Here is a 26,578-nt window from a genome sequence, read left to right on the forward strand (position 1 = left end):
TATTACAGGTATTTATAAAGTGCCGTCAATTTACGCAGCACTTTACACATATATGTTGTACATTCACATCAGTCCCTGCCTTCAAGGAGCTTACAATCTAAGGTCCCTAATAGGGATGATCGAACTTTTGAAAAGTTCGGTTCGACCAGAACACCCGAATTTTCCAAAAGTTCGGTTTGGATTTCAGAACCCCATTGAAATCAATGGGACCCGAACTTCGGTAATCAAAAAACACAATTTTTAAGCCCTAAAACCCAATAAATGCCCCTAAAAAGTGTCTAGGGTTCTGGGTCATGCCCCATTAACTATTAATCACACAAAAAAAAGTTCTTAAAAATTATCATTTTTGATAAAAAAAGCCAATTATTGAAAAATTGAAAAAAAAAAAAAAGAGAGATTTTTTTGATTTTTACTTTTTTTGTGTGATTTAGTATCTGGGGGGTCTAAAAGGTGTGCATGTGAAGTTTCAGCTCTGTAGCATGTCCAGAACCATGAAAAAAAAAAGATAATTTTTCAGTAGAACAGGGATGTGGGTCGGGACCCTCCTTTAACTTTAACACCTATATGATCTTTTTTTTCTGGTTCTGGACATGCTACAGAGCTGAAACTTCACAGGTACACCTTTTAGACCCCCCAGACACAAAATCACACAAAAAAAGTTCTTAAAAATTGTAATTTTTGATAAAAACGCCAATTATTGAAAAATTAAAAAAAAAGAGAGATTTTTTGATTTTTACTTTGGATTTAGTATCTGGGGGGTCTAAAAGGTGTGCATGTGAAGTTTCAGCTCTGTAGCATGTCCAGAACCATGAAAAAAAAAGATAATTTTTCAGTAGAACAGGGATGTGGGTCGGGACCCTCCTTTAACTTTAACACCTATATGATCTTTTTTTCTGGTTCTGGACATGCTACAGAGCTGAAACTTCACAGGTACACCTTTGAGACCCCCCAGACACAAAATCACACAAAAAAAGTTCTTAAAATTTGTCATTTTTGATAAAAAAGCCAATTATTGAAAAATTAAAAAAAAAAAGAAAAAAGATTGTGCATGTGAAGTTTCAGCTCTGTAGCATGTCCAGAACCATGAAAAAAAAGATCGTTTGTATTAGAAAACTTTCAGCACAGGAGGTTGGCTCCGCTGCTGTAACACCTTGCCGGTTTAATAGAAGGCATTTTTTTGGGTTCTTTGCAGTCAGGAAAAACATCTGAACTTGTGTATTGTGGTACTGTGCACAAGTTCTGATGTTTTGCCTGCCTCCAAAAACCCCCAAAAAATGCCAGCAAAAACACACCTGGGCATTTTTTTTTTGACGCTAGCGTTTTTTTTGGCATTTTTTGGGTTCTTTTGAGGCAGGCAAACATCTGAACATGTGTATAGGGGGTATATATACACATATATGTCTGAATATATACCCCTAGACATATATAGGTGTGATAGTAGCAGAAATATATTACTGTAAATGATTTCATTAGCGCAAGCATTTATTTCTGCTACTATCACTATTCTTTTGAGGCAGGCAAAACATCTGAACTTGTGTATAGTGGTGTATATACACACATCCATATATTTATATACACACCTAGACATATATAGGTGTGATAGTAGCAGAAATATATGCTTGCGCTAATGAAATCATTTACAGTAATATATTTCTGCTACTATCACACCTACAGTGGGTACGGAAAGTATTCAGACCCCCTTAAATTTTTCACTCTTTGTTGTATTGCAGCCATTTGCTAAAATTATTTAAGTTCATTCTTCTTCCTCATGAATGTATACATAGCACCCCATACTGACAGAAAAACACAGAATTGTTGACATTGTTGCAGATTTATTAAAAAAGAAAAACTGAAATATCACATGGTCCTAAGTATTCAGACCCTTTGCTCAGTATTTAGTAGAAGCCCCCTTTTGATCTAATACAGCCAGGAGTCTTGTTGGGAAAGATGCAACAAGTCTTTCACACCTGGATTTGGGGATCCTCTGCCATTCCTCCTTGCAGATCCTCTCCAGTTCTGTCAGGTTGGATGGTAAACGTTGGTGGACAGCCATTTTTAGGTCTCTCCAGAGATGCTCAATTGTGTTTAAGTCAGGGCTCTGGCTGGGCCATTCAAGAACAGTCACGGAGTTGTTGTGAAGCCACTCCTTCGTTATTTTAGCTGTGTGCTTAGGGTCATTGTCTTGTTGGAAGGTAAACCTTCGGCCCAGTCTGAGGTCCAGAGCACTCTGGAGAAGGTTTTTGTCCAGGATATCCCTGTACTTGGCCGCATTCATCTTTCCCAGTTGTCCTGTCCCTGCAGCTGAAAAACACCCCCACAGCATGATGCTGCCACCACCATGCTTCACTGTTGGGACTGTATTGGACAGGTGATGAGCAGTGCCTGGTTTTCTCCACACATACCGCTTAGAATTAAGGCCAAAAAGTTATATTTTGGTCTCATCAGACCAGAGAATCTTATTTCTCACCATCTTGGAGTCTTTCAGGTGTTTTTTAGCAAACTCCATGCAGGCTTTCATGTGTCTTACACTGAGGAGAGGCTTCCGTCGGGCCACTCTGCCATAAAGCCCCGACTCGTGGAGGGCTGCAGTGATGGTTGACTTTCTACAACTTTCTCCCATCTCCTGACTGCATCTCTGGAGCTCAGCCACAGTGATCTTTGGGTTCTTCTTTACCTCTCTCACCAAGGCTCTTCTCCCCCGATAGCTCAGTTTGGCCGGACGGCCAGCTCTAGGAAGGGTTCTGGTCGTCCCAAACGTCTTCCATTTGAGGATTATGGAGGCCACTGCGCTCTTAGGAACCTTAAGTGCAGCAGAAATCTTTTTGTAACCTTGGCCAGATCTGTGCCTTGCCACAATTCTGTCTCTGAGCTCTTCAGGCAGTTCCTTTGACCTCATGATTCTCATTTGCTCTGACATGCATTGTGATCTGGAAGGTCTTATATAGACACGTGTGTGGCTTTCCTAATCAAGTCCAATCAGTATAATCAAACACAGCTGGACTCAAATGAAGGTGTAGAACCATCTCAAGGATGATCAGAAGAAATGGAAAGCACCTGAGTTAAATATATGAGTGTCACAGCAAAGGGTCTGAATACTTAGGACCATGTGATATTTCAGTTTTTCTTTTTTAATAAATCTGCAACAATGTCAAGAATTCTGTGTTTTTCTGTCAGTATGGGGTGCTATGTGTACATTCATGAGGAATAAGAATGAACTTAAATGATTTTAGCAAATGGCTGCAATATAACAAAGAGTGAAAAATTTAAGGGGGTCTGAATACTTTCCGTACCCACTGTATATATGTCTAGGTGTGTATATAAATATATGTATGTGTGTATATATACCGCTATACACAAGTTCAGATGTTTTGCCAGAAAAAAAAAGGATTGTTTGTATTAGAAAACTTTCAGCACAGGAATATGGCTTCTCTGCTGTAACACCTTGCCGGTTTCAAAGCAGGCATTTTTTTGGGTTCTTTGCAGTCAGGAAAAACATCTGAACTTGTGTATAGTGGTACTGTGCACAAGTTCAGATGTTTGCCTGCCTCCAAAACCCCCCAAAAAATGCCTTGTGTATAGTGGTGTATATACACACATCCATATATTTATATACACACCTAGACATATATAGGTGTGATAGTAGACTGCAAAGAACCCAAAAAAATGCCTTCTATTAAACCGGCAAGGTGTTACAGCAGCGAAGCCAACCCCCTGTCTGAAAGTTTTCTAATACAAACAATCTTTTTTTTATGGTTCTGGACACATGCTACAGAGCTGAAACTTCACATGTACACTTTTAGACCCCCCAGATACTAAATCCAAAGTAAAAATCAAAAAATCTCTTTTTTTTTATTTTTTTTTTATTTTTTCAATAATTGTCTTTTTCTATCAAAAATGACAATTTTTAAGAACTTTTTTTGTGTGATTTTGTGTCTGGGGGTCTAAAAGGTGTACATGTGAAGTTTCAGCTCTGTAGCATGTCCAGAAACAGAAAAAAAAAAGGATTGTATGTATTAGAAAACTTTCAGCTCAGGGGGTTAGCTTCTCTCCACACCTTGCCGATTTCAAAGCAGGCATTTTTTTGGGTTCTTTGCAGTCAGGAAAAACATCTGAACTTGTTTATAGTGGTACTGTGCACAAGTTCAGATGTTTTGCCTGCTTTCAAAACCCCCCACAAAATGCCAGCAAAAACACACCTGGGCATTTTTCTTTGACGCTAGCGTTTTTTTGGCATTTTTTTGGGTTCTTTTGAGGCAGGCAAAACATCTGAACTTGTGTATAGTGGTATATATACACACATACATATATTTATATACACACCTAGACATATATAGGTGTGATAATAGCAGAAATATATTACTGTAAATATTTCATTAGCGCAAGCATATATTTCTGCTACTATCACACCTATATATGTCTAGGTGTGTATATAAATATATGGATGTGTGTATATACACCACTATACACAAGTTCAGATGTTTTGTCTGCCTCCAAAACCCCCCAAAAAATGACAGCAAAAACACACCTGGGCATTTTTTTTTGACGCTAGCGTTTTTTTGGCATTTTTTTGGGTTCTTTTGAGGCAGGCAAACATCTGAACATGTGTATAGGGGGTATATATACACATATATGTCTGAATATATACCCCTAGACATATATAGGTGTGATAGTAGCAGAAATATATTACTGTAAATGATTTCATTAGCGCAAGCATTTATTTCTGCTACTATCACACCTATATATGTCTAGGGGTATATATTCAGACATATATGTCTATATATACCCCCTATACACATGTTCAGATGTCATGTCTGACATCAAACATGTCCTCAAAAAAGCACTGGCAGTGGCAAACCCCTGCAGCATAAAAAATGCTTGGCTGGTGAGAAGCCATATGGGTGTGTCGAAGCTATTCAGAGAAATGATCATTTCTCTATAGCGGTCACCCTGCTATGGAAGGGTTTTGTCACCCTGCCATAGCAGTCACTGCCAGTTAACCCTACACTACACTACGGTCCCTTTACACTTAACACTTTCCCTACAGAAACTGAATTTTTGAAGCTAACTTAAGTGTAAAGGAGCACTCTAACTACACTAGATATCCCTTTCCTCACACTAAAAATAGCTAAATGACACTTTTAAAGTAAAATTAACAGCACTGCTTCCACTCTCTTCCATGTCCAGTATAACAATGCTAGGAATATGGCGGGGGCGATCTTATATACTGGGGGGCGTATTCACTAATGATTGGTCTAGGGACCCCCTAGTCACTCCAATCACATTCCTAGCATTCTCCTGCCCCCTCAATTGGCTTTTGCTAATGGTTCTGGTCCAATCACTGGCTTTTAAAGCCCATTTCCTGAAGCATTGCATTTTGGGCGGTTCTGGTTGCTGAATTCTGAACTTTTTGGGCAAAAAGTTCTAAATTCGGCCGAACCTCGAACACCCAATGTTCGGGCCGAACCGATGGTCGACCCGAACCGTTCGATCAACCCTAGTCCCTAACTCACGTTCATACAAACACATACTAGGGCCAATTTAGACAGGAGAAAAGTAACCAACCAGTATGTCTTTGGAGTATGGGAGGAAACTGGAGTACCTGAAGGAAACCTATGCAGGCACAGAGAGAACATGCAAACTCTAGGCAGGTAGCGCCATGGTTGAGATTCGAACCATCAACCCCAGTGCTGCTAGGAGAAAGTGCTAATCACTTTGCTACAAAACTAACAGCAAATGATTTGGGCAAAGTACAATTCACAAAATAACAACATAACAGGACTAGGGTTCAGGCCTAGAATTCAAAAAGAAGGGGTAAGAGCATAGACTTAAGCAAATTAGAGCCTAACTAGCAAAATGCTGAAGCATATGACTGAAGGAGATTGTGAGAAATTGTCTCATACCAAACATTTTCAGTTGGCAGAGGAAGACACCTACTGCTCAGCAGACCCACGAAGGAAGGCCACCAACAGGTATAGCTAGTAATTGTAATTCACATTCAAATGGATCTTTTCTGCATTTAGTCAGTAAGGAAAATAACACTAGTGTTTATAGCCACAATAGTCCAAATACTATACTGTCATTAAATGTATCAAGGCAGATGATGATTGTCAACACACATAGCAGGAGATATGAAAGGTTGTAAAACCACATTGTTATAAATAACATTAATCAGCCAAATGGAAAGGGGCCATTAACCACTGCTGGACTGGAAGATTTTCCCCTTTAATGACAAGGCCCTTTTTTATGATGCGGCACTGCATTAATTTAATGGCAATTGCGCGATCGTGCGACGCTATACCCAAATAAAATTGATGTCCCTTTTTCTGCACAAATAGAGCTTTCTTTTGGTGGTATTTGATCACCTGTGCGATTTTTATTTTTTACTTTCTGCTACATAACATTCCCAATAAAAAAAAAAATTAAAAATCTAATCTAGGCCAATTTGTGTTCCCAATATATATCCCAATAAGTGTATCTTGATTGGTTTGCACAAAAGTTATCGCGTCTACAAACGAGGGGAAAGATTATGTCATTATTATTTATTTATTTGTTTACTAGAAATGGCGGCAATCAGCAATTTTTAGCAGGACTGCGACATAGCAGCAGACAGATTGGACCCCTAACTGACATTTTTGAGGGACTAGTGACATTACTACAGTAATCAGTGCTAAAAATATGCACTGTTACTGTAATAATGACACTGGCAGGGAAGGGGTTAACCCAGGGGCAATCAAAGGGTTAAATGTATGCCTAGGGGTTTTTTGCTAACTGTGGGGGGGGGGGGAGGTGGGCTTGTGGAATCAACACAGAGACCTGTGATCCTAAATAGGAGGAACACAGGTGCTCTGTATTGATTTCTGAGAGAACAACAGTCTGCTGTGTTTACAACAGCAGACTGCCATTCTCTCTTCAAGGGGAGCAATAACGGGTGCCCGGCGGCAATCGCGGCTACCAGCCCTGTGAATCAGCTTCACCGCTGGTGAATTGGGGCCGCGCGCGCCCCCAGGGTCGCTCCTGCGAATCATCATACAGGTACAGCGATTCACGCAGCTGAGCCAGCCTGCTGCAGTATATATGCGGCGGGTGGTCGGCAAGCGGTTAAAGAGAGTATTACATGGGGAGGTCTTGTCTTTCAGTTGAAACTTTTTTTTAAATTACATTTAAAGTAGAAAGGGAAGGAGCTCAGCAAACAGGAGTGAATTAGCTTGTCAATTTACTTCCAATTTATTTACAGTGAATCTACTTACTGTCAATAACAATCTGATCTGGATTTTCCATGATAGAGTTTAAAACTGCAAACTCTAAACATCTATCTATCTATCTATCTATCTATCTATCTATCTATCTATCTATCTATCTATCTATCTATCTATCTATCTATCTATCTATCTATCTATCTATCTATCTATCTATCTATCTATCTATCTATCTATCTATCTATCTATCTATCTATCTATCTATCTATCTATCTATCTATCTATCTATCTATCTATCTATCTATCTATCTATCTATCTATCTATCTATCTATCTATCTATCTATCTATCTATCTATCTATCTATCTATCTATCTATCTATCTATCTATCTATCTATCTATCTATCTATCTATCTATCTATCTATCTATCTATCTATCTATCTATCTATCTATCTATCTATCTATCTATCTATCTATCTATCTATCTATCTATCTATCTATCTATCTATCTATCTATCTATCTATCTATCTATCTATCTATCTATCTATCTATCTATCTATCTATCTATCTATCTATCTATCTATCTATCTATCTATCTATCTATCTATCTATCTATCTTTTTGTGTGTTTTGGACATTTTATAGATAGGCAACTCCTATCCTCATATTGATTAGTGGTTCCAAATTGATAACTACTGCAGTAGGGGACAGACACAAAAAGATACACTCTGCATCTTTCCAAAATATCTGTTCTGTTTTATTTGACGTAATTGAAAGCTTTTATACACATGATTACTTAGGTATCACATTATTATTACAATTGTACTTTTATGGTAATAAGAGGCATAACATAGGCAGGCTAATTCTAATCAGGACTCGAAAGAATGCAAACATGTAATGAAAAGATTATTAGTGCTGTGTACAAAATAAAATACAATAATATACAGAATGTACAAATTTCCTTTACAATCTCCCCTCTTTTGATCAATATTTTGATCACTAGCCATACCTGCTATCACCTTTAACCTGGAACCTCCACACACTCAGATGGAGGTAGTCCTGGTCAAAGAGGCAAACTCCATTGTGGAGAATATAATAACTGGGAGCAGCTTTTTCATTACAAAATGACTTTTTAATGTAAAAAACGATTAATAAAAAATATTTAGAGTAATTGGCTGTACACTCCTGTGGCCAGAATGGCCTTCTAGCTTAACTATGGACATGCTGACTTATTAGCATAAGTAAACACAGACAAATCTACATAAAATGGAAGACATATATGACTTCAACATGACTGAACTACTTTTCAAATCACATTAAATATATATATATATATATATATATTTATATACCTTACAATTAAAGCCTTTAAATAAATAGTACCCCAAACTGTGATTCCAAGAGGAAAACAAATCAAATATTAGTCATTCTTGCAGTGTCTGGTGTGGATTCAGGTGACTTTTACTTCAAGTTTTGCAAACTGTACATGAAATAGATGCTGTATTGTGTCTCCACACATTTCCTAATATATAAATGTCTCTTAACAATCCACAAGTCACCTGGCTTTAGTTTATGAGTTCCTTCCAAACTTTTAGGATCTGAAATTGAAGAGAAAACACATAAATGAGCTTGTCAAAAACCTAAAAGATCAGCAACATTCTCTGTGAGATCTGAGAGAAGGCATTCAGCTGCTGAGACAAACATATGCAAGTGAGTAACACACTCCCAAACCAAATCTCATAGGGAGAGATTCCAATATACCCTTACAGGCTTAACCACTTAAGCCCCGGAGGATTTGTCTTCTCAAATACCAGGCCCAATTTTGCGATACGGTACTGCGTGACTTTAACAGACAATTCGTGCAACGCTGTACCCAAATGAAATGACGTCCTTTTTTTCCACACAAACGGAGCTTTCTTTTGGTGGTATTTGATCACCTGGATGATTTTTATTTTTTGCGCTATAAACAAAAAAAGAGCGACAATTTTGAAAAAATAACAATATTTTTTCACATTTTTTTATATGAAATTCTCAAAAAAAATATGTAAAAATCAAAATGTTTTAACATTTTAGGCCAATTTGTTTTCTGCTACATATTTTTGGTAAAAAAATTGCAATAAGCGTATTTTGATTGGTTTGCGCAAAAGTTATTGCGTTCACTAACTACAGGAAAGATTTATGTCATTTTTATTGTTTTTTTTAAACTAGTAATGGTGGCGATCTGCGATTTTTTTTTGCGGGACTGCGACATTGCAGCGGACAGATCGGACCCCTGACTGACATTTTTGACACTTTTGGGGGTACCAGTGACATCACTACAGTAATCAGTGCTATAAGTATGCACTGTTACTGTAAAAATGACACTGGCAGGGAAGGGGTTAACTTTACTGGTGATCAAGGGGTTAAGTATGTCCCTAGGGGGGTGATTCTAACTGTGGGGGGGGCGTGGCTTGTGATGTAATCACAGAGACATACGATCCTACTTAGCAGGATCGCATAGCCTCTGTGATTACTTTAGTGAGAATGACAGACGGCTGTGTTTACATCAGCCATCTGTCTTTCTCCCTCTCCTGCGGGAGATCGCGAGTGGCCGGCGGCCATCGGAGCCACCGGTCACATGCGCTGGCTCCCCAGGGATCTTTGTCTGTTAAGTGGCTGAGTGCTGCAGTAAATAGTCATTAGGCGGTCGGCAAGTGGTTAACAAAAAAATATATGAAGACGTTCAGACAATAGTTTTCTAGTTTCTTACTCTACTTTTTCCACTACATTGTAGATGGTAAGAGGTGTCAAATAAAAGCTCAAAAAACTTTTTGTAAGGACTCTCCCATAAAAATAGTTCCTCTGTCACTCTCTCTAGCTTCTGGGATTCTGTACTTGCAAACTACTTCTAAAAACACTTTTTACTGTGGCCTTTGCAGTAGCATCTGCAACTGGCCAAACTGGCCATCCAGAAAACATGTCCATAAAGATAAAATGCATACTCATAAGATCCTGACATAGGCATCTGGATATAACTTTTTGTAATCTCTGGAAGAGATGCTCCGCTTTTGGTAACACCTTTGGTAACAGTTAAAACAAGACAACGGTTATTAAAAAAACAACTATGGTGAACCCTGGCACTATCCCACACTCATTTACTAAGATAACCATAACTGCCTTTGACTTATGACATGGTCCATGTGCCAAGCTGGAGGGAAAAAAGTTGCTGGCAGAAATAAAAGATCACCTTTTTCCAAAGTCTTGTTTCATAGGAAGTTGCCCCCTGTGGACCACTTGTTCTTCTCCTTCTGGGGTCCTTAAAGTTTAAATATTATTCCCAGCTCTACTGGGCCAGAACTAGGGTGGAATCTGTCAGTGGAACAGACCCAGCAAGTGTCCAGGGCTGTAATGCAGCATCCTTAGTTGCCTGGTCTGCTTCCATGTGTGAGTTTTAATGTTAGTATGGCTACTTCAGCAAGAAGCTGGAAGGCTGAAGGCGGCCCATCAATTAACTTAGCATGCTTGATTTGTTTACCTGCTGAAGTAAAAACAAACTTCTGGCCCTTCAATGGAACCAAAAGCTCTCTAAATCCCTATCATCTATATAAACGCATACTCTCTTTTTCGCTCACAGGCTTTGCTAAAGCATGGAGCTCTGCTTATTGAGCTGGGGAAAAAGGATGCAATGACTCTGAATACAATTCTGGGTGATAATTGCATACTCAGTATGGGTATTGCCATCCTCGGTATAAAACCGGGATCAAAATCTACAAAAAATCAAATATCTGGGTCTTCAGGGAGTGTGTCCTGCACTGGACTCACAGCAGCTGATTTCTACCTCATTAGTTCAAAGCATGTCGTTTTTCTTTTTCTTCAGCCTCCTCCAATAAGGGCAATAAGGTTGCTGGATTTCAATGTACGCACTTTTCATTGTTAGATTTGTACATAAACAACAATACAAATTCATATTTTGTAAACCTTTCACTAAACAAATATTTAGTTTGGCTGTTTGCAATATTTGCTGCACAAAATATGGAACCATTAAAGTTAAATAATTGACCAAAATAATGTCTGTAACTTCGCTACTACTACTTTGATTTAGTCCGGAGAGCCCTTCATTATTGGGTCCAGCTTGCATGAGATATATTACAATGGCTTGTTTTTTCTATCATGCTGTTTGTGTAAAAACTCCAGTTTCATGTTTCAAAAATACAACATTTTCCTGGCAATATTATATTAAGATAACTCAAGTCCTTAGTTTCCATCTGACAATATAAATATATTTCATAATAAATGATAATACCGTACAGTAATGTGGCAGTTTACCACTGCAGTTACAAGGAAAAGGAAAACATCATTTCACAATCCACACATTCTGCTTTGGAATTCAAAAATAATTAAAAACAAAAATTACCAACAAACTTCACAATCTTCAGCCAGATAAAAAAAAACTATAAACAGCTTGGCTGCAGGTGGCATCTATCCTAACAGGGTGTGTCGACTTAAAGTGATGGGTCTGTAATATTTTACATTTTATTTATTACTCTCACATCATGGACCGCACATCAAGTTATTATCAGACCTTTAGATTTCCTCTTTTGTAGAAAATTTCAATGTATCCCATCCATCACTGCTGTGTTCAGTATTATGGCAGCTGTCTTATAATTATCAACTTCATCTTAATCTAACCTGCCCTCATAATACAAATTTTCCCAATAACCTGTATTTTATTTTCACCCAAAATGTTGTCTAAATCAATTAAAATATATCTATATTATTAATATAATTGTTAACACCACATCAGAAAGTAATACTTGAGTGATAATCTCAATATCACAACCCAATTCCAATATATTCCCACAGATACAGTATATCGCCTTACGTTTTACCTATTTTTTTTTAAACGCACTGGTTCCACTAACAAATGATATTTAATATGTGTTTTTCTATAGTGTGTGCACTTTTCTAAATCTAACCTTCATTTTACTATTCTGTTTGGGAAACAGATTCAAAATAACTGTGATCACATTGTTAATCATTAGATTAATTAACCCCGCACATATTGTTATGATATACATAAAGTCATATCATGGGTGACCTTGCCAGATATCACTAATGTCTCATCCAAGTATATTCCTTTTATGAGAAAGAGAAAAGGGAGGGGGACAAGGGAGAGGATCACGTCTGCACAGAGCTAACATAACACACACACAAGATGTAGAATTAAGAATTCCACCATTCACACACATACAGTACACAATTTTCTCCCTAAAATTGTTTACATTTTTCCTATTTGTACACAACAAATGCATATCGTTCTCTCACTTTCTTTTAACTTAATTCCCTGCTTAAGTTAGTTTTACCTCCCTAAAATCTGCTTTCCTTTTTTTGTTCTGATATCCCTTGCATCCCATGTACTGTAATCCTGTACTTAACTTACTCTAGCTCCTATGATAAGACGGGCAGCCATAATGCTCATCCTATGTTCCCTCTCTGACAACAGATAAAGTATTTTGTTTTGAGCCAGAGCCAAAAATGATGATATTCCTATACAGTTTGACACTAATTTGTCTGTTTTGGCTTTTTCTCATGTTTTAGAATTTACTAGTTGTAGTGCCTGGCCCTAAATTTATCACACAACTTAACATCAAAATGTCCCTTTATATCTAGTGTTAATTTGTCTGTCAACCTTCATCCTTCCTGCTAAAATAGATTGCTGTTCTTCTAGCTGTTTAATCTGCATGATTCTTAGTCCCCATGGACTTTTTGGTAACTCTGTTACCCATTGTGCATCTCTGTCCACTTTAACCTTTTATCTAGGGCTCAGTATAGTCAGAACCGCACCCTCCGTTCAAATATTTTCTAGCGCTCTTTTTGCGCTGGGCATTTTTAAGGGTCTCTTACCCTTCATTCCCTTACTTAATTTCAAATTCAAAATAACCTGAACATCAGGTGACTATTAATTTAACAAACAAAGCTTCAGCACCAAGGCACACAGTACAGCTCAGAGGTTACATATGAGTAAAGGAACAATACATCTTTTCCATCTTTTCCAGGTACATAAATATACTCTGTAATTCTTTATCCTGACATCAGTGGTCTTCTTAAAAAAAAAAAACGCCACACCAAGGAGACAACACTGTAGCTTAAAATCATTCAATTGCACACCGCCAGATCCAACGCATATACATTGAACATAACTCTAGACACATAATTATCCAGTCAAAATAATATATTTCATGAACAGAAGCAAAGGCTTTCCAACTACTCCCATATTAAATCGGATACTGTAGAGGTACTCTTTGTCCATCCGCCTCACACGCAGGGGGTGTAGTCTTTTTCCAGGAGAGCACTATAATTTTCCTAGCATAGAAAAATGACAAAGTCAGCAGTATACGTATTACTCTCTTGAAGCAGTTCCAAGGGACAGACTTCGATACTGGGTCAAATGCAGAGAGTAGTTACTTCCTCAACACATTCCACCACTTCCAGCCAAAACTTCTGTAAGGCCACACATTCCTAGAATATATGCATGAAATTCTCTGGATGAGGTGCACCACCAACAACAGGACATCTGGGATGGAAAAATTCTAGCCAATCTGGCTTGGGTAAGGTAAATATGTAGAAATTTAAATTGAATGAGTTGATCTGTAGCTGAGACCAGCTGAGGGAAATTTATATCCCATACATCGTCCCAGTCATCACAGTCCATCTGGGGAAATACCCTTTCCCAAGCTGTTCTGCAAGGTTTAAGGACTCTATGCGTATCTCTAAATAACTGCTTATAAATTTTAAACAATGCCCTATCCAAAGAATGATTTCTTAGCATAGTTTCAATATCACTCTCTTGCAATGTAATTGGTGAGGTAACAAATTGAGAATTATATGCATGTCGCAATTGTAAGAATCAAAACAGATGGTAGTTCGGTAGACTGAATGTGGATTTCATGATATCAAACTATATGAGTGTGTCATTCTTAACTACATCTGCTATCATCTTAATACCATATTTGGTCCATATAATGGGATCTGGGAATTTCAACAAGTGTGCAAACTGAGGGCTATTCCACAATAGGGCATGAGGTAATATTGCCTATGTGCTTCCAGAGTCCACCCTGTCTGCTACCACCCAAGCTCTAATGATTCCTTTCATAGAATTAGTAATGGGGTATGGGGCACCGATGCCTCTGAGCATGGGACAGAGCCTCGTAGGAGCCCACTATCGCAGCCTCCAGTGCAACTGCTGCATCATCCTCTGGGAGGGTCAGTCACCAATGTCCAAACACTAGTTGCCCTGCCAAATAATAGAGAAAGAAGTTTGGCACTGCCAATCCCCCTTTCTTCCATGGTTGCTGGAGAATCTGTAATTTAATCCTGGGATATCATCCATTCCATAAGAAAGTGGAGACCAGCCTATCAATGTTTCCGGATAATATTCCTCGGAATCCACACCGGTGAATTACGGAATATATACAGGAACAATGGCAGGAACTTCATCTTTAATAGGTTAACTTTTCCAATAAGTGTCAAGGGTAGATTTTGCCAAGCCTGTAACCTACATTTCAATGTCTGTATTAGAGGAGTCATGTTCAAGGTAACGAAATCTGAGACTGAATTTGAAATAGGAACGCCCATATAACTAGGGACCAAACCCATAAGCCTCTAACACTTTGGACATGTATTGCCAATCTATCGAGTCAAAGGCTTTTTGCAGATCAAGAAAAACAAGAACCCCTCCCCTGGATACCTTCTTTCCTAGTTGCGTATGCGTAAAAACCCTGCGCAGATTAATATCCGTGGCTTTTTTCGGCATGAAGCCTGTCTAGTCAGGGGAGATTAAATGCTCCAGAACAGGCATGAGTCTGTTAGTTAGCAATTTAGTGAGGATTTTGAAATCTAGGTTATGTAAAGAGATAGGCCTATAAGAAGAGCATTTAGTGAGATCCTTGTCAGGTTTGGCCAACAACACTATGTGTGCCTCATAAAAGGAGGAGGGGAGGGAGTTAGTTTCAAAGCTCTCCGCACGTAGCTTCAGTAGTCTTGGAGAGAGAACTTCCGCATAATGTTTATACCACTCTATCGGTAATCCATCCAGGCCAGACGCCTTCTCATTGGGAAAGGAACCTATTGCACTTCCCTTACCTAATTTAATGCCCATAATGACTGGCCAGTCTTCTCTCTTCTCTACATGTCCCTATACCCTCTTGCCTCTAAGCTACTATTACAGCAGATGTGTGCGTCATATAACCTGTTAAAAGCACTCTTCTTCTCTTTCTTATCTATGACACTCTAATGGACATTAGACAGTAATGACATAACATATAACCACCAATCAATACAGTTTGATTAAGGGGAGTAAAATAGGTACCCTTTGTCCCTGAAAATGCCTTACTGATCAAGGAAGTCTGATAACCCAATTGTAAGCAAAAGGCTTACCTCAGCTGATTATCAGGAATTCCAAGATCGTCGCAAGCTCCTCATTTCGGATTCTCAGGGTCACCTGTAAATTCCCTCCTGGCTGACTCGCCATCTGTTCTGGACATTTTATAGATAGGCAACTCCTGTCTTCATATTGATAAGTGATTCCAAATGAATAACTACTGCAGTAGGGAACAGACACAAAAAGATACACTCTGAATCTTTCCAAAATAACTGTTCTGTTTTATTTGACACAGTTGATGGCTATTCTATGCATGGTATCACGTACGTATCACAGTATTATTATAATTGTACTTGTATGGTAACAAGGGGCGTAACATAGGCATAATATCAAAATAGTGCTGTGCCACTTTAAAAATGTGCATATAAAAGTGCATATACAAAATAGTGATAAAATAATAATAATAATGGTATCATACAATTTATGAAAAAGTGTGAGAAATACAATAAAAAAAGTCCCAGTAATTGTGCAAAAAAGGACATGTGCAAAACTGCTAATGTCGTGCAAATACAAAAATGCCAGTGCTCCAGCAATGAATCCTGTGTCTGTGCACGCCTTCACCAACAGATGGATGGCTGCTCACCTCAAGATCTGGCCCAAGTTTTACCAGCGGGTCAGAACTGACTGTTCCCTTCCAAGGATATAATCCTATTACCGATCTCCAATTGACAATCCAGAAAATCCCCATCTCTCAGTCACTGTATGCTCGAGGTCAATCCAGGGGAGACAAGGACAAGATCTAATGCTCTCCGTATTGATAATTTTATTGGTGACAATATGGATAAAACGCATTTACATTTAAGAGCACCATAAGCTGTGTGCGAGCTGGACAAGATAGTATGACAACCAACAGCGAAATGGCATAAGAAAGCAGGCTCCCTAACATAGGCAGGCTAATTCTAATCAGGAGTCTATAGAATGCCAACATGTAATGAAAACATCATTAGTGCCGTATGCACAATGAGTGCAGTGTGCAATACATACAAAATAAAATACAATAATATACAGAATGTACAAATTTCCTTTACATTGTGAAATAACTATTTTAACTATATAGGATAGTGTTCAACATTCTGGATATCAAAAACAGTAGAAAATGATTTGTTTATCTAAAAATACAGATTACCATACAAAAGACACTCATGCACATCCAATACAGATACATTGAAATATTCTTTATGCTGTAAACATTTCTCAAATTCACCAGTAATGTGACAGCTTTGGAAAGCAAGGTTGTTTTGCAAAACCTTAGGGGAAACCCAACAATATGAATACATTTCTGTAGTTTATAGAAAAGTGTTGCAATATATTTTGTATTTTGCCAAAAAAAGTAAAAAGATACAATGTGTAGGATGAAATTAAAGAGTATCCTAACCCACAGACAAAAATGTAATACAGTATATTGTACCTTTAGGTGGTGACTGCATTTGTTTTTTCCCTGTTTTCGTCTTAATTTTAACCTAGTGTTCCAAGTAACACACTTCATGTCCTAGGGAGACAATGCTTACTCGCTCCACTGTATCTATCAGAATCAGCATTTTCACCTCAGGCTGCTTTCCTGATTAAAACTACAAACACATCCTCCCCTCTTCATTTTAATTATATAGGTGGTAAGGTAATATGTAGTTTATTGAAGGTAGTTTTGAAAGAAAGATAACTTTAGTTTACAGAATTACAAAGACCCTGCATTTCTTGCAGGTTTAAAAAGTGTTTTCTGTATTTTTTATGTATTTTCTTTTATCAAAAATGTAAACCTATTGAAGCCACCACCACAAGAATTGGTAAGCTGCAATTTATATATTGTTTTAAGATATTATACAGTCCTTACAAGGGTTTTTAAATCCTTTCCATCCTTATTTAGCAAGTCTAAATATTATTATGCAACAATCAGATTTCATCTTACTGTATTCACCTCATTTAAAAGATGAACCCTAATTGTAAGCTACTGAAAATTACATGTTTATATCCGATTCCTCAGTGCTATTTGCTTTATTAGATAACAGTAAGGCCTCATGCACACAGGGCATTAGAAGAAATGAGCTGCAAAGCCACTAGCAACTCCAGGAAAAAGCAACTTTAAAAAGGAGCTTTTAGTAGCTTTCTCCATTGGTGTTAATGCGAGTTTAGCTGTGTTCGCTTTTAGCAGAGTTTCTTTACCTCTATTCAAAATCAATGGTTGCCTATGCGAGCCATCTTTGATTCAACTTTCAGCCCATTGATTTGAATAGAAGTTGCATCCAAGTTGGATCATGATGATCCAATCTGTGGTGCAATTTGTTCTCTGAGGATCTTGAAGGGAACCACCATGCCAAAATGAAAATAAAACGGCGTTGGGTCACCCCCAAAATCCATACCAGACCCTTATCTGAGCATGCAGCCTGGCAGGTCAGGAAAGGGGAGGGGATGAGCGAGCACCCCCTCCTGGACCATACCAGGCCACAAGCCCTGCATCCCACCACCCCAAAGCACTTTGTCCCCATGTTGAAGGGGACAAGGGCCTCTTCCCAGACAACCCTGGGCAGGGTCTGTGGGCAGGGGACTTATGTGAATCTGGAAGCCCCCTTTAACAAGGGGGCCCTCAGATTCCCGCCCAGTGTGAATGAGTATGGAGTACATTGTACCCCTACCCATTCACCCCCCCCAAAAAAAGCGGTGTAGTGTAAATAATAACAAGAGACAGTTTTGAAAAGCCCTTCCTTAAAAATCTTCCTCCGGTCTTCTCCCTCTGGTCTTCTCCCTCTAGTCGTCTCCGTCTGATCTTCTTCCTCTGACCTTCTCTCTCCAGTGTTCTTCCTCCAGTCTTCTGTGTCTCCAGTCTTCTCCTCCGCCAACCTGGTCCTCCTCCAAAGCTCTTTGCGGCTTCTTATATAGCCATGGGGCATGGCACTTGTCCTCATGTGACGACACAAGGGGTGAGGTTGTGATGGATCCCTGCCCTCCTCACTAACTCATGGCAAAGGACAGGTCTATCACACACCACACCTTTACTTTTTTTACGTAACAATGCCAAACTCAAGGTTTTAATAATAAAAAGGTCAAAGTTGGTGCAAATATAATATTTACAGAAAACAAAAAGGTGTTTTAAAGAAGGAAACAACTCAGCAATAGCAAAATAAGGTAGAATTGTAGAGGAAGAATACTTGCAGTCAATGTCCTGGGTGTTATCAGAGTTCAGTCGATGAGCCCAGGTGTTATCAGTTCTCAAACTTGACAGATGTTCCTGCTTTGATGATACCATGAGAACTCTCTCTCACTCGTTAGGGATCTCTCTTTTTCTCTGGGATCAAAGGGGTTTTGACAGATGCCCCTGACCAATAAAACAGAGTGGCCATGGGCTGTCCTGAGTTTATGACAATATCAGGTCCATGCTCTATAGACAGTTTTATACCACTATTCATATCTTCCAATATGTACCAGTTACATTCTTGAAACTGATAGACTATGGTTCAGCATTGAATCTTGCATCCAGGGATACTAAACATAGGATAGCTCAGATTAACCTGTCACCCAGGGAATATCTGACCACTATCTCCCCTTCTATATGTGCTATGACCTTAATTCATTTAGTATGACATTTCTCATCCAAATATATACTTATTGTTAATGTTTCATGTCCCTGTCTGAGTTTATAAATCGTGGGGGTATTTGTTAGGTTTTGAATTGGGCAGAGGTCTATGATTGCCTTCTACTATCCCCATTAGTTCTGGTTATCCCTAATGGATTTGGTCAAAGTTTTACGATAGGCCTGGAGAGAAGAAACAGACATCCGGCCAGGACTCAATTAGTGGTTTACAGCTCTGCACAGGCCTAAGTGCTGGTTTTTAATGTCTCTGAGTTGAGATAATGGGTCTTTTGAAGTGTAAAACCTATGCATTCCATGAATTAAAGGAGGAGGGAGGGGGCAATGTGTAATTGTTTTGCAAGACTGTCATGGCTGACCTATAATGACTGAACAACATGGCCGCTTGCTACAGCTTTTTGTGTGTCCAGTACGGGATATCATTACACCTCCCCCCTCGGGTGGTTATATGCTAGGGAACCACCTTTTCCCTTGTGATGCAACCGAATCCTGAGGGCTTGGCTTGTTGTGGCATCAGCATTGCCATGGGTGCTGCCTTTCTTCTGCTGGATGGTGAAATCGTATTGCTGAAGAATTAAGCTCCACTGAAATAGTTTGCCATTCTCCCCAGCAACACGATTTAGCCAGCTCATAGGATTGTGATCACAGTGAAGTGCCGTTCATACAGGTACATTTGCTAATTTCATTGCAAGACACTCCTTTTTGATCATGGCATATGCTACTTCCCTGGAGAGCAGCTTCTGGCTCAGGTAGAGAATGGGATGTTCCTCTCCAGCATCATCCACCTGGCTCAGGGCTGCATCCAATCAATTAGCAGAGGCATCAGTCTGCACTAGAAAATGGTGGGGGAGCCTGTAACACAGGGGCACTGGCCAGTGCCTCTTTCAAGGCCTGAAATGCCCTCTCACACTTTGGTGTCCAAGACACCACCTTGGGCAGTTTCTTTTTGGTTAAGTCAGTCAGGGGTTTTGCAAGGCTTCTGTAGTTACAGACAAACTTCCAATAATAGCCAGCGTTACCACGAATTACATAACCTGTATTTTCATTTGAGGGGTAGGCCAGGCCAGGATGGCCTCAACCTTCCCTGTCTCAGGTCTCATGGTGCCTCCTCCTACCTGGTGTCCCAAGTACTGGACATTAGTCATGCCTAGCTGACACTTGCTGGGTTTGACAATCAGATTGTCCAGGACCTGTGACAAGTGCACCAGGGGTTCTTCCCAGGTACGACTGAACATGGTAATGTCATCCAGGTAGGCAACTGCAAAGGTTTACAGCCCCTCCAGTAAGTCATTCATGACTCTCTGGAAGGTAGCTAGAGCATTCTTCATCCCAAATGGCATGACGGTAAATTCAAACAAGTCAAATTAGGGTGATGAAGGACAACTTTTCCCGAGTCTCAGGGGCCAGAGGAATCTGCCAGTATCCTCTACTCAGATCCATGACTGTGATATAGCAGGCAGCTGCCTGCCTTTCCAACAAATAGCCAATCTGTGGCATGGGGTAGGCATCTGCAGTGGTGATAACATTCAGCTTCAGTTAATCCACACGGAACCTGGTAGTCTGATCCTTTTTGGGGACCAGGACTACTGGAGACGCCCAGGCACTGTGGGACTTCTGAATCACCCCCAGCTGCAGCATTTCCTCCACCTCCCTTTTTTATGTTGGCTAGCACCTCCAAAAAGACACGATAGGGAGGTGGATGGGAGGATGTGCCCCTGTGTCCACCTGGTGGATAGCAAGGTGTGTCCTCCCAGGTTTATCCCATAAACCTGCTACATATACTGTCTGCCAGCACTCTCTTCAGCCCAGGTACCTGAGTGGGGTTAAGATTGGAGTTTATCTGGAGGTCCAAGTCTACCTCCCTGGTGTCAGCTAGCAGGCCTAGAAGTGGATCAGCCTCCTCAGGCTCCAGCTTGCTGCAGACCGGCGGGACATAGGCTGTGCGCTCATGGTGGACTTTGATCCTGTTAACATGAAAGGCCTTCTGCTGTCTACTCCCTTATCCCAACCTGACCATGTAGGTGACATCATTCAGACATCCAGGTGATGGTGTACGGGCCTTCCCATGCTTCTTGGAATTTTCTCTGCCACAGGGGAAGCAGAATGTTAACCTGCTGACCAATGTTATATGTCCGCTTCCTAGCATTATGGTCATACCAACATTTTTGCCTGGTCTGGGCCTGGGTCATGTTTTCCCATACAATTCCTACCAGCGTCTCCATTTTGTCTCTGAATTTTAGGACATAATCCACAACAGAGACCTCTGGGTCAGCAATTTTGCCCTCCCGTGTCTCACGGATTAGGTCAAAGGGCCCTCTTGCCCTCTGTCCGTACAGAAGTTCAAATTGCGAAAAGCCTGTGGACTCCTGGGGCACCTCTCTGTAAGCAAACAGCAGATGCGGCAGATATTGTTCCCATTCCTTTTCCTGGGACTCCACAAAGGTGCGCAACATTTGTTTTAGAATGCCATTAAAACACTCGCACAAGCTGTTTGTGGATGATAAGGACTGGCCATGATATGCGTCACCTGTATTTTCTGACAAAGAGCTTGCATTAAGTCGGACACAAACTGTTGGCCTTGGCCGGAAATCCCACTCTGATAAAGATCCCCAACAGAGCATTAGTAACCTTGTCTGCTTGGAGAGAGATGAGAGCCACAGCCTCTGGATAACGCGTGGCATAGTTGACAACTGTCAGTATATAATGTTTGCCTGAACTGCTAGGAATGGCTAGAGGCCCAATGATATCCACTGCCACCCTCTTAAAAGGTTTGTCAATCACCGGCAAAGATTGTAGCAGAGCCCTGTGTAGATCTCCTACCTTACCAACTTGCTGGCAGGTAGCACATGACAGACAATAGTCAGCTATGTCAGCGAGCATGGTAGGCCAAAAAATGTTATGTATCAACCGCCCCCAGGTCTTAGTGATTCCCAAGTGCCCTGCTAGGGGAATCTCATGAGCCACTTTTAGCAACTGTCCCCTTAATTGACTGGGTACAACAAGCTGCCTCCTACCTATGTCAATCTCATTCCCCTCTGCAGGCAAACTTTCTCTGTACAGTTTTTCTTTGTCCCAGTAGACCTTTTGTTTGTCATCCTCTGCAGAGGGGCGAACAGCTACACTCCTGAGCTGCTCTAGTGTTTGGTCTGTCTGCAGTGCTGTCTCAAAGGTAGAACAACAAGTCCCAGCAAGCAGTCCTGTGGCAACACAGAAAGCTGCTGAGGCTCAGCAGAGGTGGAGTCCACTGGGTCAGAACAAGGAGAGGGCCCAGAGATCTCCTCCTGCTGTTATGCAACCAGGGCCTGCACCTGAGTTGCCCTTGCAGCACTGCGAGCTACCACCAATATTGGCAATGCTTTATTGTCACCATCATCACATTTACCATTTACAGTGGTCAGTGTTGGTCATGTAACCTAAAAAAAGTAATTAGTTATAGTTACTAGTTACTTCTCCCAAAAAGTAATTGAGTTAGTGACTGAGTTACAGCAGTAGAAAAGTAACTAATTACCAGGGAAAGTAACTATTGCGTTACTTTAAAAAAAATATTTAAATATGTCAAATAACTTATATGCCCCTTGTATGCGTGGTATTTGGTTAGTGGTACCTGCGTGGTATTTGCTGAGAGTGGCATTGTGTTACCTGCCTGGTAAACTGCTGGTGTATAGGGTGGGTGGCTAAGTGTATTTGGGGGTCAGTGGGTGTATAGGGTGGGTGGGTAGGTGTATATAGGGGTCAGTGGGTATATAGAGTGGGTGGGTAGGTGTATATAGGGGTCAGTGGGTGTATAGGGAGGGTGGGTAGGTGTATATAGGGGTCAGTGGGTGTATACGGTGGGTGAGTAGGTGTATATAGGGGTCAGTGGGTGTATAGGGTGGGTGGGTAGGTGTATATAGAGGTCAGTGGGTGTATAGAGTGGGTGGGTAGGTGTATATAGGGGTCAGTGGATGTATATGGTGGGTGAGTCGGTGTATATAGGGGTCATTGGGTGTATAGGGTGGGTGGGTAGGTGTATATAGAGGTCAGTGGGTGTATAGAGTGGGTGGGTAGGTGTATATAGGGGTCAGTGGGTGTATAGAGTGGGTGGGTAGGTGTATATAGGGGTCAGTGGGTGTATAGGGAGGGTGGGTAGGTGTATAGAGTGGGTGGGTAGGTGTATATAGGGGTCAGTGGGTGTATAGAGCGGGTGGGTAGGTGTATATAGGGGTCAGTGGGTAGGTGTATAAAGGGGTCAGTGGGTGTATAGGGAGGGTGGGTAGGTGTATAGAGTGGGTGGGTATGTGTATATAGGGGTCAGTGGGTGTATATAGGGGTCATTGGGTGTATAGGGAGGGTGGGTAGGTGTATATAGGGGTCAGTGGGTGTATAGGGAGGGTGGGTAGGTGTATATAGGGGTCAGTGGATGTATAGAGTGGGTGGGTAGGTGTATATAGGGGTCAGTGGGTGTATAGGGTGGGTGGGTAGGTGTATATAGGGGTCAGTGGGTGTATAGAGTGGGTGGGTAGGTGTATATAGGGGTCAGTGGATGTATAGAGTGGGTGGGTAGGTGTATATAGGGGTCAGTGGGTGTATAGGGTGGGTGAGTAGGTGTATATAGGGGTCAGTGGGTGTATAGGGTGGGTGGGTAGGTGTATATAGAGGTCAGTGGGTGTATAGAGTGGGTGGGTAGGTGTATATAGGGGTCAGTGGATGTATACGGTGGGTGAGTAGGTGTATATAGGGGTCAGTGGGTGTATAGGGTGGGTGGGTAGGTGTATATAGAGGTCAGTGGGTGTATAGAGTGGGTGGGTAGGTGTATATAGGGGTCAGTGGGTGTATAGAGTGGGTGGGTAGGTGTATATAGGGGTCAGTGGGTGTATAGGGAGGGTGGGTAGGTGTATAGAGTGGGTGGGTAGGTGTATATAGGGGTCAGTGGGTGTATAGAGCGGGTGGGTAGGTGTATATAGGGGTCAGTGGGTAGGTGTATAAAGGGGTCAGTGGGTGTATAGGGAGGGTGGGTAGGTGTATAGAGTGGGTGGGTATGTGTATATAGGGGTCAGTGGGTGTATATAGGGGTCATTGGGTGTATAGGGAGGGTGGGTAGGTGTATATAGGGGTCAGTGGGTGTATAGGGAGGGTGGGTAGGTGTATATAGGGGTCAGTGGATGTATAGAGTGGGTGGGTAGGTGTATATAGGGGTCAGTGGGTGTATAGGGTGGGTGGGTAGGTGTATATAGGGGTCAGTGGGTGTATAGAGTGGGTGGGTAGGTGTATATAGGGGTCAGTGGGTGTATAGGGTGGGTGGGTAGGTGTATATAGGGGTCAGTGGGTATATAGGATGGGTAGGTAGGTGTATATAGGGGTCAGTGGGTAGGTGTATATAGGGGTCAGTGGGTAGGTGTATATAGGGGTCAGTGGGTGTATAGGGTGGGTGGGTAGGTGTATATAGGGGTCAGTGGGTAGGTGTATATAGGGGTCAGTGGGTGTATAGGGTTGGTGGGTAGGTGTATATAGAGGTCAGTGGGTGTATAGGGTGGGTAGGTAGGTGTATATAGGGGTCAGTGGGTGTATAGAGTGGGTAGGTAGGTGTATATAGGGGTCAGTGGGTGTATAGGGTTGGTGGGTAGGTGTATATAGAGGTCAGTGGGTGTATAGGGTGGGTAGGTAGGTGTATATAGGGGTCAGTGGGTGTATAGAGTGGGTAGGTAGGTGTATATAGGGGTCAGTGGGTGTATAGGGAGGGTGGGTAGGTGTATATAGGGGTCAATGGGTGTATAGGGTGGGTAGGTGGTGGCTGGTGGTGGTGTGGTGCACTGTGGGGGTCTGAGTCCTGAGTCCTCCTGTCTTGACTGTCTGTTACTGAGTTTTTTTTTGTTTTGGTACCTGTTGTGCTGCTGGTGGAGATGCTGGCTGCCTGGTTGCTGGTGGAGATGCTTGCTGCTGGTGGAGATGCTGGCTGCCTGGCTGCTGGTGGCCAGCCCAGCACACTGGGGTCTGTCTGGCTGCGTCCTCCTCCTCCAGGCCTGTGCTGCTGCTTCTCTCTCTCTCTCATTGACTGAGGCCAGTGCTGCGGACAGCGCTGGCCTCGGTCATAGAGGAGAGGAGGAATTACACTACTGCCATCTAGTGGCGGTAGATGTAATTGCGGTAACGCAGCCATAGTAATTTCAACTGCATTACCTTGACGGGACGAGTAGTCAGTTAGATTACTCATTACCCTCTAAAGTAACTGCGTTAAGTAACGCCGTTTACTTTAACGCAGTTACTTCCATCACTGACAGTGGTAGCATTATTGCAATTTACATCTGTTATCTTCACAGGCCAGGGGGGTCTCCTCTCCTTCCTTGAAAGAAGGAGGACTTTGTATTTTCACACCATCATCCCCCTACCCAGGTTGCCCATATATTAAACCCACATCTGTACACAGTACCTTGGGGAGTCCAGAGGGTTCTGTGGGGGTGTCCTCATCAGGGGCATAATATGAGACGAGGGTCCCTAAATCGATACCCAACAACACAGCAGTGGGAATTTCCTCAGGGACTCCAACCTCTCTCATCCCACTTCTTGCACCCCAATCAATGAACACATAGGCACAGGGTATGCGGGAACGGATCCCCCCAACTCCGGTGAGGGTAACAAACGTCACTGGGATGATGTCTGTTTCAGCTATCACCTCTGGTCTGACCAATGTTACTTCCGCTCCGGTGTCACAAAAACCAGTTACAGTCTGGTTGCCTACGATGACTTGCTGAAAGTTGGCATTAGTTGGCTGAGGTTTCCCACTGACGAACAGCACAGCGGAAGGGTTGCTGGCCAGTTGACCAGATGATATCATCTTCTTCTGCTCAGGGCACTGCGTCCTGAGATGGCCGAGTTTTCCACAAGTGTAACATCTGCAGTTGTCAGTCAGGAATGGCTTGGCACCAGCAACTGCAGGTGCCAGCCACTGAGGAACTTGGTTTTCAGGCAGAGAAAGGGTTGCCATGGGTGATTTCCCTCCTTTCCAGCCTTTCAGAAGGTCCTTGCGATGGTCAGATACTCGAGTGTGGATATAGGTATCTACCAGTTCTGCTGCTGCTTTGTCAGAGATTGGCTTCCATACCAACAAAAACTGTCTGACATCTGTAGGACAGATGTGCAAAAGTTGATCTTCAATCATAAGATCTTCCAGGGCCTTTAAAAGAATCAGCTTTCAAGCCTCTAGTCCACTGCCAGAATGTGGTGCGTAAGCAACTGACCATATATGTATGAGTCCCCAGATCCCTTTTGAAAGAACCTAGATCACTTCTGGTACACTTCCGGGGTCGACTAATACTTTAGGATGATCGCAGCCTTTATAGCCTCATAATCATCATTCTGCTCCATTGGCATCTTGACATAAGCATCCAGGGCCTTGCCCTGGCGTCA

General features: G+C 41.5%; 1 protein-coding gene across 4 annotated transcripts in view; it reads left to right on the forward strand.

Moving 5' to 3' along the window:
• Window positions 1-26,578, forward strand: part of MLIP (muscular LMNA interacting protein) — a 444,758-nt gene that overhangs the window by 171,582 nt on the left and 246,598 nt on the right. The gene's annotated exons all lie outside the window — the stretch shown is intronic.

This window comes from Pelophylax lessonae (genome assembly GCF_965119305.1).
Source record: "Pelophylax lessonae genome assembly, chromosome: 3".
NCBI lineage: Eukaryota > Metazoa > Chordata > Amphibia > Anura > Ranidae > Pelophylax > Pelophylax lessonae.